The sequence below is a fragment of the Pezoporus flaviventris genome, unplaced genomic scaffold, assembly GCF_033815535.1.
Source record: "Pezoporus flaviventris isolate CSIRO_AGI_PZ_B2104156 unplaced genomic scaffold, CSIRO_AGI_Pfla_v1 ptg000007l, whole genome shotgun sequence".
Lineage (NCBI taxonomy): Eukaryota > Metazoa > Chordata > Aves > Psittaciformes > Psittacidae > Pezoporus > Pezoporus flaviventris.
This window is the reverse complement of record NW_026892555.1, coordinates 85,449,657-85,463,566: the sequence shown is the minus strand read 5'-3', so window position 1 is coordinate 85,463,566 and position 13,910 is coordinate 85,449,657. Positions and strand designations below refer to the sequence as shown.

The 13,910-nt window shown below is 39.4% G+C and overlaps 1 long non-coding RNA gene across 1 annotated transcript in view; it reads right to left on the bottom strand.

The window, feature by feature from the left end:
• LOC133266417 (uncharacterized) overlaps window positions 1-8,160 on the bottom strand; it is a 158,933-nt gene extending 150,773 nt beyond the window's left edge. The window contains exons 1-2 of the long non-coding RNA XR_009742390.1: window positions 7,847-8,160; window positions 2,051-2,273 (exon numbers count right to left, since the gene is read on the bottom strand). This is a non-coding gene — a long non-coding RNA (uncharacterized LOC133266417). The remainder of the gene's footprint in view (window positions 1-2,050; window positions 2,274-7,846) is intronic.
• Window positions 8,161-13,910: the final 5,750 nt, after the last annotated feature.

The following is a 13,910-nucleotide window of genomic DNA, read 5'->3' as shown; positions in this document are numbered from 1 at the left end:
AAAGGGCAAACTATCTCTGGTCAAAGCCTTGATGGAGAGGTATTGGAGAGCTCCAAAGTGTTACTTTTGTGTGCCCTGAGTGGTTCTGGATTAGGTTTGGTTTTTGGGGTTTTTTTTTGGTTTTTTTTTTTTTTGCTTTCTTTTGTTTGGCTCATTGTTGTGTTTTAGTGGTTTTGTTGTTGTTTTGTTTTGAACAAAGCTGGTGGACAGAAGACAGATCATCCCATCCAGTAAGGACTCTTGCTGACTACAACATATTTTCATATCCACCATGTGGTCAGTCACTAACACGAGGGCATGGGCACTGTGTCTCTCAGCTCATCTTTGGTGGCTACGTTCCCTGTGCTCTGACAGAGCTATTTTTTGCTGACCGTCTGTATACAAGTTGCTCTTCCTTTGTACAATCCTTTTACTTGCACCGTAAATGAACATATGACCCAACAGAATTATCATACATGGTTTTAAAGTGCTAGTCCAGTGGTGCCAAGCTTCCTAGATCTGAAAAGATGGTCCTTTTTATTTAGACTGACCAACATAATTTAGTCTGACCAACATGATCTGAAGTGATAGTCCTCTTCATTTATACTGACCAACATAGCTACTGTGTATTTGTACTACCACTAATGGACTTTTATTGTTTAAGAACTCCATGGGTTGATGACCTGGAGATCTAAGATAAAATTTGGTTTTCATGGCCATTCCTGAATTTCAATGCACAGGACCAATGCAGAGGAGAGACAGAAGCCTAAGGAGAGAGCCCTTTTGTCTGTAAACACAAAGTCAGAACTGGTTCACAGGACCAATTGATGCTTACAACCAAAGCTGCTGGATTGTCTCAAGTTAATACAAGGTCATTCCACTCACCTCTGTAGGGTTTAGGCTGAGCCTGTGCTTACCAATGCACCTCCAGGGCTCCAGTTCTGCCTGTAGCTTTGACTCCTCTGTAAGTTTTGCACCTCTATTGCTGGACACTCTACACACCTGGGTCTTAGGTGGAGACTTCACAGCATTTTTCAGTTAGAGAAGTTTAACATCTCTAGGTATTATCAGGCTGGTCTTGCAGGGCAGAAGCTTTTGAACATCATTAAAGATGCTCAAGAACAAATGGCTTCAAGAGATTTTTCAGACAGCCCTGCTCAATAGATTTGAGTTGCAGAAGATGACAGCATAGTTTACCAGCATGAAAATGGGGGGGGGGGGGGGGGGGGGGGGGGAACGACACACGACTTATTTCATAACAGGAAAACTTGTTTGTTCTTAGGCGGCCTTCCTGTGTCAGAATGGATACCAGAAAGTCTTTTTCTTTTCAAGAGAGCTGTGCCATGAAACCAAAAGAATCCTCCCTGTTTATCAAGCCGCAGAAAATAACCAATGACTTCAAATACTTCTTTAATCTCTACCATACCTACAGAAGGCTTTTCTTTTTACACATTTCAGCTGGTTTATTGCATAAATATTATGTTAGTAGTCATTCTTCAGTGTGTAGGTGGGATTGCCAGTAGGCAGAGACAGTGATAAATGAGCCTCCAGGTGTTGCTGCTCTTTTTAGAAAACCCTTTAACAAGCAGTTATGAAGATTGAGGTCATTTTGCAAACTTGTAAGAGTTACAGTAAGTTGTTTCACAGACACTTCTTTTTTAAAGAGTTGCTGTCAAAGTTGGTGATCCCAGAGTGGGTTGTATCTTTCTACCTCATGTTGTTTACAAAACCTAGATAACTATTTATATGCATTTAGTTTTAAGGATCCATTAAAGAGGTCAGGGCTGGGGATTATTGGAGCAATGTTTTCACTAATTTATTTTCTGGCTACAAGAAAGCAAATCTTGCAGTCTTGAACCCTCCAACAACCATTCTGCACACCTGATGACAGCAAGCAGATGATAATCTATTTTGTTAAGGTAATTATTGTAAACACCAAGAAGCCAGGAGAGAGGCTGCACAGCTCAAGAGATAAGAGTCTAAAGCCGTTCTCCTTCAGACTGAAGATCCTACCAACAACCAGGCTGAACAGGTTCATTCAAGTATCCAACCTACACGAAAGCGTCCTTACCACCATCAGCATCCATCAAACCTAGTAGTAACTGGCTTGCTGATTGACAAGGCTCCACTGGGAAAGAGAGGACTAAGCCCAATCACCTGGCAGGGAGGAGCGGCGGGCTCTGTCAGTCCCAACACAGGCACCAGGGCTGAACTGAAGCTCTTCTCATTGCAGTGGTTCTGCAGACAGAAGATTGCTGGCAGCTTTCCTGCATATCAAATGGATGCAAACTATTCTGTGAAGCACACCAAAAGAAAGGGAGGAAAAACAGTACTTCAAAGCTTGTTCAAAGCACTGTGCTACTGTCCTTATCAACACCATCCTTTGGCATGAGGAAAGGTGCTGAGAGTGGGTAATTCCAGGCAACCACCACCCAAAATACCATTCTGAATTCCAAACGCTCCTGTGACAGCACTTGGAATCAGGTAGCAAAGAGGAGAGGTCTTTCACAGGCAGGATTAGCACTGAAGGCCTCATTTCTCAGGGTGGAATAAAAGCCATATTGAAGGAGCAGAGCTGTGGAAAACCGTTTGGCATTTCATAACCAAGTCCCCCACCTTCACACTTAAGTAATATTTTATCGTCTAGCATCATGTCTTGGCACAGAATTCCACAGGCTGAGACTCTTTTGTAATTCTTGTGCTCTACAATGTTTTTGACCCCCCCAAAGACACCTCTGTCCAAAGGTGGAACACAAACAAGCTCCATTCTGAGTCATAAAAACATAACACATGCGTAAGTGCACGCAATAATCTTGGTATAATTTGCCCCTTAGTCATTGTCTAGTCCTATTATGTAAATCTGAAACATGCATTTTTGAAAATAAAGGGTTTCAGTAAAATAATTACTGTTGTAATCCTGGAACCACACCTAATAAACAGTTTAGCAATCAACTGGCTCCATATATTTGAAAGCTATAAACAGTAAGGGCCAAAATCTCAGCTGCTGGTGTAAATTAGTACAGTTTGACTAAATCAAATTAGCAGTTTGATTGACTTCAATTAAGCTACACTAATTTACAGTAGGCTGTCATCTTTTCTTTATGTGTATGCATTTCAGAGCATGTGTATGTGTATATGACTTTTTTCTGTACTCTAGGGAGATGGCGATCTTTAGCACAATAATCTTATTCCTCTCTGCATATGTTGATTTGTGAAACCTAAGTACGGCTTTTGGCACTATGAGGAGAGGAACTGAAGGACCACCAGAAAAGAAAGAACTGATGATTACAATCCAATAATTTCAACAAACTCCCATTCGTTTTCTTAATAAGAAATTTGCTTGACTATAGGAGACAGCCTGAGACTGCCCTTAGCAAGCTCCATTTCAAGCAGTCCTAGAAATTATTATCCATTTACAGTTTTTGCACAATTTGGAATAATAGCTGATTTTTTTTAAAAGCAATTTTGCTGCCTTCACTATTTTCTACAACAGATCTCTACCTGACTTTTTATGCATCTCCTTCATCCATGACATGACTTTGTTTCTATTGTAAGACTAAATCTTATTTCAACCATTTTTAACAGCATAAAGTCTGGTCATTAGAAAGATCAGATGACCGAGACCTCCTTCTCCTTTTCAAAAAGGAGCCACTTATTGCACTTTCATTCTAAGCTTTAGGAAACATGTGGATCCTTACCATTATCCTGAGGTTGCAGGCTGGATAACTGGGGCCCAGAGTTAAATGATGTGCTCAGGCCAAGGAGCAGGAGAGCTAAGAATTCATATTAAGAAAAACTCTTGTGCACTAGCCGCAAACCAAAGCCACGATTTTCCCTCAGATCATACTTAGCCCATTACATTGACAAAATAAAAACGTAATTCCACTGTAATTGCTTGCTGGTATTCTGTCAGGACTTTTATCACAGGTACAGGAACCCAAGGAGGAAGTGAAAGTGGGGGGAAAAGGTTGAGGTCTGAAACATACATTGTATCTAGGTGACATGTGGGAGAGTCTCCTTCTAAATGTCTTTTATTAGAAAAGCAACAATATTGCTAATGAAAAAAACACATAAGGAGATAAAACAAATCCCACATGGCTAACAAAAGCAGAATCAGAGTGAGAAAATGAAACTTTGATCTAATTTTTTCCAAAGCCGTTCAGAAAAATTGCTTGCATGTATGTAATTTGGAAGGAGAGAATGTAAAGGCACCTAGAGGAATTTTGTTATTGAGAACTACAAGGATGAAGGCACACCTCTCCTTTGGGGTTTAGGACAAGAACACGGGTGGAAGTGGTAGAGCAATAAAACTGCCAGCATGGCCAGACCATTGCTGCCACTCTTCCAGCAGACACAAAGGAACACATCTGCTATCTTGGATTTCCACTGCACAAGCACAACACCCTCCTGAACACCAACCAAGATGCACAAACACTGTAGCTAGCAGCAAACAGGGAAAGCAGCTGCCCTTGGGAGGAAGCAGGCATCCTGATGAGGAGAGCCAGGCTTGCCCCTGCTCACACTCTGGAGGCTGGTGCCAGTGGCCATACGCATCCTGGATCCAACTTGGATTTCATTTTTCTGGAAGATGCAGCTAACCAGAGCTATGGCTCTTAACACAATTCACAAGGTCAGAAAGAAACAACCCCTTCTATACTGAAGGGGAGCCAAAACCAGAGACTGGGTCCAGCAGCTGCCGTTTGTTACTGCGTTACTATTGATCACATTTCTGAGTCTAAACAACATATGCCACTAACGTGCCAGCGCACAGAAAGAGCTTGGTTCAGTAGACTTAATCTCTCTGGTTCATTTCACCTCTTTGATCTGTCAGAAACACACTGGTTTGACTGCAATGCCCAAATAATATCTGCCATCTTGAAGCATGTGGAGGAACATGTCTCTTTCTCATCACTTTTTCTTTACAGACATAAGCCTAAGGAGGGGTTTACCTTACAATGTCTGTCATTTCATGATTGCTGTTGAGTAACAAGTAACAAACGTGAAAAGCTTTAGTTGTGAGCACAGCATAGGGCTTTGACCCAAAGAAAAGATTGTTCTGTATGTTCTTGCTACTGCAATATTTCCATGCTTTTAAAAGCATGTGGCAGGACAATGAGGAAAACATTGTCTTCTGCTTGCCCACATTTAATATTATCTTTCAAAGCTTGGGGCATACTGCATTATTGACTAATAGCATTAAAGCAAGCACTAACATTAAAAGAAAAAAAAATCATTCATATATTTTGATAAAAACCTGATTTCCATATGATCTTTCACTTGGTTTATGCTATCTGTCACAAATCCTAACAAGTTTAAGGGTGGGAGTATTTGCAAAAACAGACAGTCCTTATGCAAAGCATAGTAACTGCTTAAGGAATAATACCTCTGAATAAATATACATGATAGCACATTCTTTAGTCTGTGAACATAGCTGAACCGTAAGACTGCACATAAATGGTCAAACTTTGACCAGGTATGTCACATTTAGTTGACACTACAAAGCTGTCTGCCACTTCATAGGTAAAGGATTTCCAAGGTCCTTTAGCACTACACTTGAGGCTAAGATTTCTTGTCTGTCTTCTTTTTTCTTCTCCACACAGCTTCAGGTTTTAAAAAGCAACATAAAAAACCACGTTGCTGAGTCTCGGATTTTTCAGGCAAGTCTCTGTTGAGCTTTTCCTGAGTTTTAACTCCCACGTACCACTGAAGTGCAGGGCTAGGTTTTGAAAGTCATGTGGATGCCTAAATAGACTGAAAAATATATTCTGGGACTGTCAAAATAGCTGGGTGCTCCTTCCAAAAATCAACAGGCGATGCGTACCTAGGAACTTTGGAAAATCTCATCCTCAGATGAGCAATATTTTAAAGCTCTTAAATAACTTTTCTAGAAAACAGAGCATTCAAAAGTCCCAGAGCCTCACCTCAGGACCTCACTCACTGAGCAAACCTCCTCATTTCTGAGTGCTTCCATTCATCCTCTACAGCAACACTAAGGGTGCTGACCGCCAGGGCAGATGTGTTTTTCATTGACTGGTCTCAAAGTGCACTATACTGACCAGGTAATATTAGGAAGCTGGCCTTTTCAGAATAATCCAATTTGGCAGCAAGGCGAGCTTTTGAAGTTTCTAGAATGATTTCCATTGGCTTCAGTGGGCACTAACAAGACTTGTTAGACCTTGAAATGATAGACACCTTTGAAATACCTACATGTAAAGATACACAGAGATGTAACTGTGCCCATCTCTGTCTCAATTTCCTCATCTCTGAAATATGGATAAGAACAGCTACTTACCCATCTTTTAAAAAGACCTGATAATATTTAAAGTAATTGATGTGATGACTAATTAACTAATATTTGAATAGGGATTTGAAAAAGCACTACATAACTGCTAAGTACTATTATTAAATTAAGCCAACTGTCACTAATGGCAGACAATCTGATCTTGTTGACACAAGACCAATTACAAATAATGAGTTCTATAAAGTCTAGAATATGTCATACATGGAGAAATTAATGAAAATTAAGAGAAATAAGATGGTACATCATCATTCAATATTAAATTTATTTATTGGATTTCAGAATTATAATCAGCAATGCCTACAATAATTTCCCTTTCTCTGTATAGCACTGTATAGCTAAATAAACCACACACACCTCTTGCACTGGAAATAAGGTCTGGGTTGGCCTTGTGTCATTACACTCTTTCCTGATACTGTTAGCTCCTGCATCAGGACTCCCTGTTCATGGGTTCATGAAGCTCCAGTTAGGTTTGCTGCCTTTCCTACTCCAGCTGAGAGATTATTAAGAATCTCATTTTTAGTAACCTCCTAATTACAAACCTTATCCATTAATGACCACTCTATTTCTATTTGGCTTTTCCCAGACTACACCAGCAGCTCACAGTTATTCTGTAGTCAATTAGCATATCCAAATCTTTCTCTACCACATTCTTTCCCACCTCATGCTGCATGGGCTTGCAGGGACCAACAATTTCTACTAAAGGCAAAAGCCCTCAGCTATTAAACTTTCAGTTTGTTTCATCGCTCCTGCCCTCACACTCCCAGTATGGGAAGAACTGGACATTATCTCTACACTAACAATGACTCCTAGCCTTGTGTCAGCAGAGAATTTCATCAGCGGCTTCCAACCTACTACACCCAAGGCATTAATGAAAATGTTAAGTAAGATCAGTGCCAGGTTGGTCTGTGAGGATTTCCACTTAATAACCTTCCACTGAACTGGCAGAACCTGTGCCATCTCCCTGGTCCCTGCCCACCTTCTACCAGCTTCCTCAGTTTAAGAAGAAAGGTGTAGTCCATTTTTGCTATCCTAATGTTTCACTTCTGCCAGAGCAGTTCAGCAGACGAAATCTGAACATTTAAAGGTAGCCTACTTTATGCAGATATTTTTTGGCACGTTCAGGGAAAAATTCTAGTTTTCTCAGATTCCAGACTTACACAAAACAAGTATAGTACTCTACACTCAGCTTCAGAAATGTAGAGGTAAGTATAGGTCTCCATACACATTCAGTCAAATCATTACCTACAGTGTTTTCAGAAATTGTGGGGAATTGTTCCTTTTCAACTGTCTAAACAATCACTGGTGGTTTTCTGCTCTATTTTGACAGAACTGGTTTAACACATTCTTAAAAAAATACACAACTTACTGTTTTTGATCATCACAACAGTGTCATCAGCCTACCACAAATATTGTAATAAATAACTCTGCACCACAAAGAAACATGATCCTCTAAATGTTGAATCAACATATTTGCTAAAGAGGTGTGTATCGAGTCAAGTCATCTCGACATAAAACTGATCCCCCAGTGGGAAGTGAACAAACAAACAAGAAAGCTGAATGTCTTACCTTTGAAAAGCCAGCTAGCACAGTCCCATAGGCCCAGCTTTTCTCTAGCATATATCCCCTGCAAGGCAGCTGATGGAGTCACAGAGCTGCTCGAGCAAAGGGTCTGGTCTACAGGTCTTAGCAAGGGTGTTTGGAAGTCAATGCAGTGATCAGGGACCCTGCAACCCTTCCTGCCAAGCCAGGAGCAACCAGGCACTTCCTCCCCTCTTTTTTCTTCTTGTTTGCAAGGCCACACATAACTGCTTTCTCTCCTCTAGGAAGCTGGATGATTTTGTGATGGCAATTGGTCGTTCAGCCCGAGATCCTCCATATCAACAGCACACAGCCTGTCTCAGGAGGAACGCAGATAAAACTGCTCCGTTAGTGGAAATTTCCTCCTTGGTAATAAAAATCTCCTCCCTCAAGAAAAAGAATGTCCCCCCCTACACATTTTGCCTTACGGCAAAAATCAGCATCCTATTTTTCTAAGTCTTATCCTTTCCTTCCCAGAAAAACATTAAATCAGCCAAACAGCTCTTGCTGCCCCTCCACTGGACAGATGGAAAGTAACAATCAGAGGAAAAAATATAGAAAGAAAAGCATGACTGGTAAAAAAGAAGTGGTAGCATTGACCTCCTGGCTCGAGGGCAGCCTGGAAAGGAAGGCAGCTCAGAGTGGGAGGGAAGCAACAGAGGAAAAATAGCATGCATATGTGCGGGCACACATACAGATACAGATTTACAAAGGACTGCTGAGGAGGCGTCAGCCTCCCTATTGGCACCAGTTTGTGTGGCATGCATTCCTGCATCTTGTGGCACAGCCATGGCAGCAGGGCTTAGCTGCCCCCCACCCTATTCAGGAAATGGCATTGCCTGCCCTGAACAAGTATGTCAGCATCTACATGTTCATGTGGGTATTATAGGAGAACATGATATTACATGTGCTATTTTCAGTTAACATGAAATACTATGTATAAGCTTACATAAGGAACATGATCTGATCTCACATTTGTTCCATGTCTGCAGTTCCTAGAGACACTTGCATGCAGACAGACTCTAAAGATGTAAGCCTGATATGTCTTGGGGGAGGGGGAGTGAAGGAGGGAGGGAACACTACAAAGGAAAAAAAAAAAAAAAAGAAATAGAAAAAAAAGAAAAGTCATTAGAAAAAGTTTGTATTCTTTGCATTTACAAGGGCAGATGCCCTTACACCAGATACTGCTCTTTCAGCAGATCTTTGTGGGTGGAGATTTCATATCAACATGTCTGCCAGAGTTTCATCCAAGCCACAACATACAAAGACAACATTAATTAGCATTAATTATTATTTATAAGAGGTAATACTATCTGCATTGCTATCATTCACACTTATTTTTATGTCTTATATAGGGCTCATGTGCATGGTACCTTACTGCCCAAACAGACAGAACAAGGTCCCATGTGAATCTGCACACTAACACACAATATTGCCATCCTTAAGCCATTTTGAACAGATTTGTTAAAATTTACAAGATCCCCTTTTCTGTGCTCCCATGAACTTGCCTTCTACTTTCTGTTTATAGACAGGTCAAGATTCCTCTTCTTTTTTTCTTACCCTGCCCCAGCTATGAAGGAATAAAAAAGAAATCTTGCCGGTAAATCAAAGTTTTTTCTTTCTAATCAGAAAACCAGAAAAGAATCAACATAAGAACATCACCTCCCAAACCATTTGGAACCATCAAAATACAGCATTTCCAGTACAAAACTCTCAAATAGCCTTTTACACTCAACCAGAACATACTGGTTTCATATGAACAGAGAAAACATAATGGACACATTTATGTTAACTTTATTCCTCCATTCATTTTGTTGGCACAAGCAGAACCCTTCTCAGGCGCCTCTTTATTCTGGTTCAAATCTTGTCTCCCAACTCAGAATCATATTCTATGAACAGAGTTTTGTGTCAGCCAAGGGGGATGGTTTTGTTTAGTTCCCATAAAACTGAGAAAACTTGCAAATATTACACAATCCAATTCAAACAGTTAATTAGTCCAGATCGCTATTATTTCTAATATTGAAGTTACTAGTATTGTCAATAATAACTGCTTGTAAATAATCATTTGCATACCTTAAATTTAGCTGGAAGAACTTGTGAGCATTAGCAAATCCCATAATGAGCATGGTGCATATTCTCTTTTTAATGAATTCTGCCTCACTTCCAGTTTAAATAATATTTTTTACCACTTTGTTTCTTGCTTATTTTGTTGTTTGATGCAATAAACGCTAGCACAGGCACCAAGATTAGTGCAGAGAATCCAATTCAGACAGTCACTTTTGCATAGGCCACAGTTAATGAAACCACTTGAATACGTTAAAGTGAATTCACTTAGTCAATCAAGGCTTGTTGGAGAAACTATTAATAATCAGCTGGAACTGCTGAGTCAAAATTATGAATGAGATGGAAACACTGAGCGCATTTTACTTGCTCCCATTGCTTGTATCCTATTTGGGACTGTTGCAATCACAAATTATGCATAACTCTGAAATACTACATACTTTGACCAATATGAATTGCAACATTTTGCTGGGGAGTCACAACAGGTTGTGTCATACTGCATACACCTTTCAGTGAGAAGCATGAACAGAATTGAGTATGAAAATGATGGATTACCATTCACTATTGAAAGCCAACTTCCATCTGTATACATTTGTGATACATTTATTCCTATTGATATGTATATTTTATTTGCTTTAAGAGACAGGACTAGATATACTTCAATTGTCAGATACATAGGAAAACCAGCTTTAAAACTAGATATTGTTGGCCTATTTACAATTTTCCTTATTATTCACACATGCATCAGATTAATTTATTCCATACAGTATCTAATCAGAAAAGGACACCCATACCTTTTTTCTTATACAACTAGCAAGCATAAGCATTATAGCCATTATAAAGGCATTTTTGTTGTTGTTTTTTGGTCAAAATAAATCATAATTCATTTATATAATAGGTCACATGAGAACAACGTTCACAGCTCATGAGAAATAAATACATAAAAATTATTTTCAGAAACAAAGCATTATGATTTTTTTCACTCGTGTTTCTGGCTCTGAAATATCATACTCTTGGTTAGCATTTTCACATGAAAAGACAAGAGATGTAAAAATATTCTGTATGGAAAAAATATAATAAAAAAGATAATGAAAGTATGCTCTATGGAAAAAAAGTTTGATCTTTATTGTATTTTGTCATGGTTTAAACCCAGCCAGTAACTAAGTAATTACCATGCCATCATATTTATACCAACAGTCAAGCACCTCACTGGCATAAACAGACACACCTCTTTCAGCAACAGAGTTACAATCATATATGCTGGCAGTTATCTTCATCCAAAATGCAGGGAGACAGTTAAATATGAAGAAAGTATAAATTATTGTCCAGATCTTTAGCTAGCTCATCACACAACACTTCACTGAAGTTAATAATGCCATGCAATCTGATAACCTGTGCTATTATTCACAACCTAATTAAATTGTACACGGAAAGTTAACAGAAAGAGGTAACCAACCAATGTAACGCAAACAATGCAAAACTCACTGTGCAAGATTAAGCCACCTCTATTAAGCAACATATCACTAACAGTGGAAAGAACACTTTTGGAAAGCTCTCAGTGTCAATAAAGACATCCTTTATACTATTGATTATGCATGGCAACCATCAGGGCACGCAAAAATACATATTAACTCACCTTTTCCTGGAGCAAGCATTGACATTCTAGCATTTCATGGAAAGATGTTACAAAACAGTCCAATGTGAAATGTCCTGCACAAGTCATACGAGAAAGAGCAATAAGCAATTGGTAGCCAGGCAAAAAAAGAGGATAACTGAATGCTTGAGGTAGAACCTAGTGCGCAGCTTCTAAGCAGTAAAGAGTGAGGATCAACCCCTCTCACCTTATACAGTGGTTTGCTGCAGCCCACTATATGAAATTTTGCGTTAACTTTGGGATGAAGTTTGACTAACGACAAAAGTAGCTTCTCTTTACACAATTATCTTATGTAAACAACCTCCATTAAGCAGAGTATCTTGAACACCAAAAACTGGGATACCTCCATTTTAGGTGCTTCCTAAGAGGAGATAAGCATGCTGCAATTCACCTTAAATACTTTTAGAACTCTGTAATACATCCCAGGTGATCACCTGTAAGCCTTAGGCTTCCTTTCAGCTAACAGATATAGGCACTGCAAAATGCAAATCACTTCAGGTACTACAAGCACCTGCTTTGGGATGAGGTGATGACAATTCCCCGGTGTGACAACATATGCAAGCATTTACAACTTCAAGCAGCAAACCTGAGAATTCACTATCTGCAAAGCAGAATCTACATATTTAGGAACTGTTAAAGGTACAAATTTTCAATTCAAACTCAGTACTATGACTTCAGTTCACAGCTTTTCTTTTCTTCTTGCCTATGAATTTCTCTACCTTCTCAAAATAAAGCCACCCCCCTTAGTGCCATAACTTTCCAACTTTTAAATACCTTAGCCAACAGTTTTCTCGTGTCAGACTAAAATGGTGTTTACTAATATATATAATGTACGTATACTTAGGCTGTCAACAGATCTTACATCTGGAAGGGAAAACTCGCAACACACTGAGAAAGACAGTTTCCCTGCAGTGTTGTTGGGCAAAATTATTCAGCCTCACTGGAACAGAAACCCAGCCAACACATCCCCAAAAGTATACTGCTGAAGATACCAACATACCAACAGTGCTGCTCTTCCCTGTGAAGAACTGATGAGCGCGATAGCACCTTATCAAAGCTTCAAGATGTGAAATGTTATATCTTGAATTTGCAAAAAGGAGCCAGGACTTGGACTCAAGAAATGGCATGTTATTATCCACACTGTTTAACTAAGCCATAAGTTTCCCGACATGGGCTTTCCCCTATAACTTAGTACTTCCTCACACAACACTTAGGCATGGTTCAGGAGATAACATGGACAAAGGACAGCTCCCTCTAGACAGTACAGATAAGGTCACTTCTTTGAAAGGAAGAGAATATAGCCATATGGACACAAGCCCGCAGGGGCAAAGACTGGGTGCTGGCGTGTTTTATTTACTAGTGCTAAGATAGCCATAAAGACCGGATGGGACATTGTGGGCATCTTTAAGTGTAAGATTAAGATTGTATCTGCAAGACTCACCATACTAAGACCGTGATGTTTCAAATACTAATGAATACATTCATGCACAAGAGTAATTTTCTCAAATTAATTAGGATTACTCCTATGTATAAAAGTATGTCAGCGTAGGTGTTTGCAGAAGAGGTTTTGGAATGTCAGTCATCATATACCCATCAGTTAAAGTACATTCATACATGCTTTCGCTTGGAAGATTGTATTAACCTTAATATAAAATACGTGTTTTCTGGGTCTGATGACTCAGGAAGAACTTGCAAGTCTATACCTCAACCCATTAATCTTATATAAATAAACTTTCCCCTTGTGAAAGGGAGTCCCATAGCAATAATAAATAGGGATCTTTCTCAACCATAATCAGATTCTGTAAGAAACATTTAGAAACATTTAGATTCATTATTTGTTGCGAATTATTCACTTAGCTCTGTCTCTTCAATCAAGAAGCACAGCTCTATTTCTTTCGGCAACATGAGCTAGTATAATAGAATACAGTTTCCACACTTAACTCTCATATCCAACACCATTTAATTAAAGTCTCAACTGTGAAGAGTCATGAGTCTAGCCAAAGTTTTGAAGGCTTGAATTCAGGCCCACTGGAGTGAAAGCCCTACCTATTCAGTTTGCCTCTGCACTTGACTACGCCCAGCTTCATCAAGGAGCCAACTTTTAATGATAGTGCATTTAAAGGCAAAAGTGGGGGTAAGAGGGCACAGGGTCTACTATTTCATATCCTACCTTCAAAATAAACTCTTTCTAAGTAACCAAGATTTACTTACACAGAATTGATGGGTATTTAAAGTAGCATGGTGGGAGGGCATTTTTCCCACAACACTTTGATAACTCTTAAAAGTTTTAATATATGTTGTGGTTTGCTAAGTTTCTTGGCATTGACTCTATCTCAA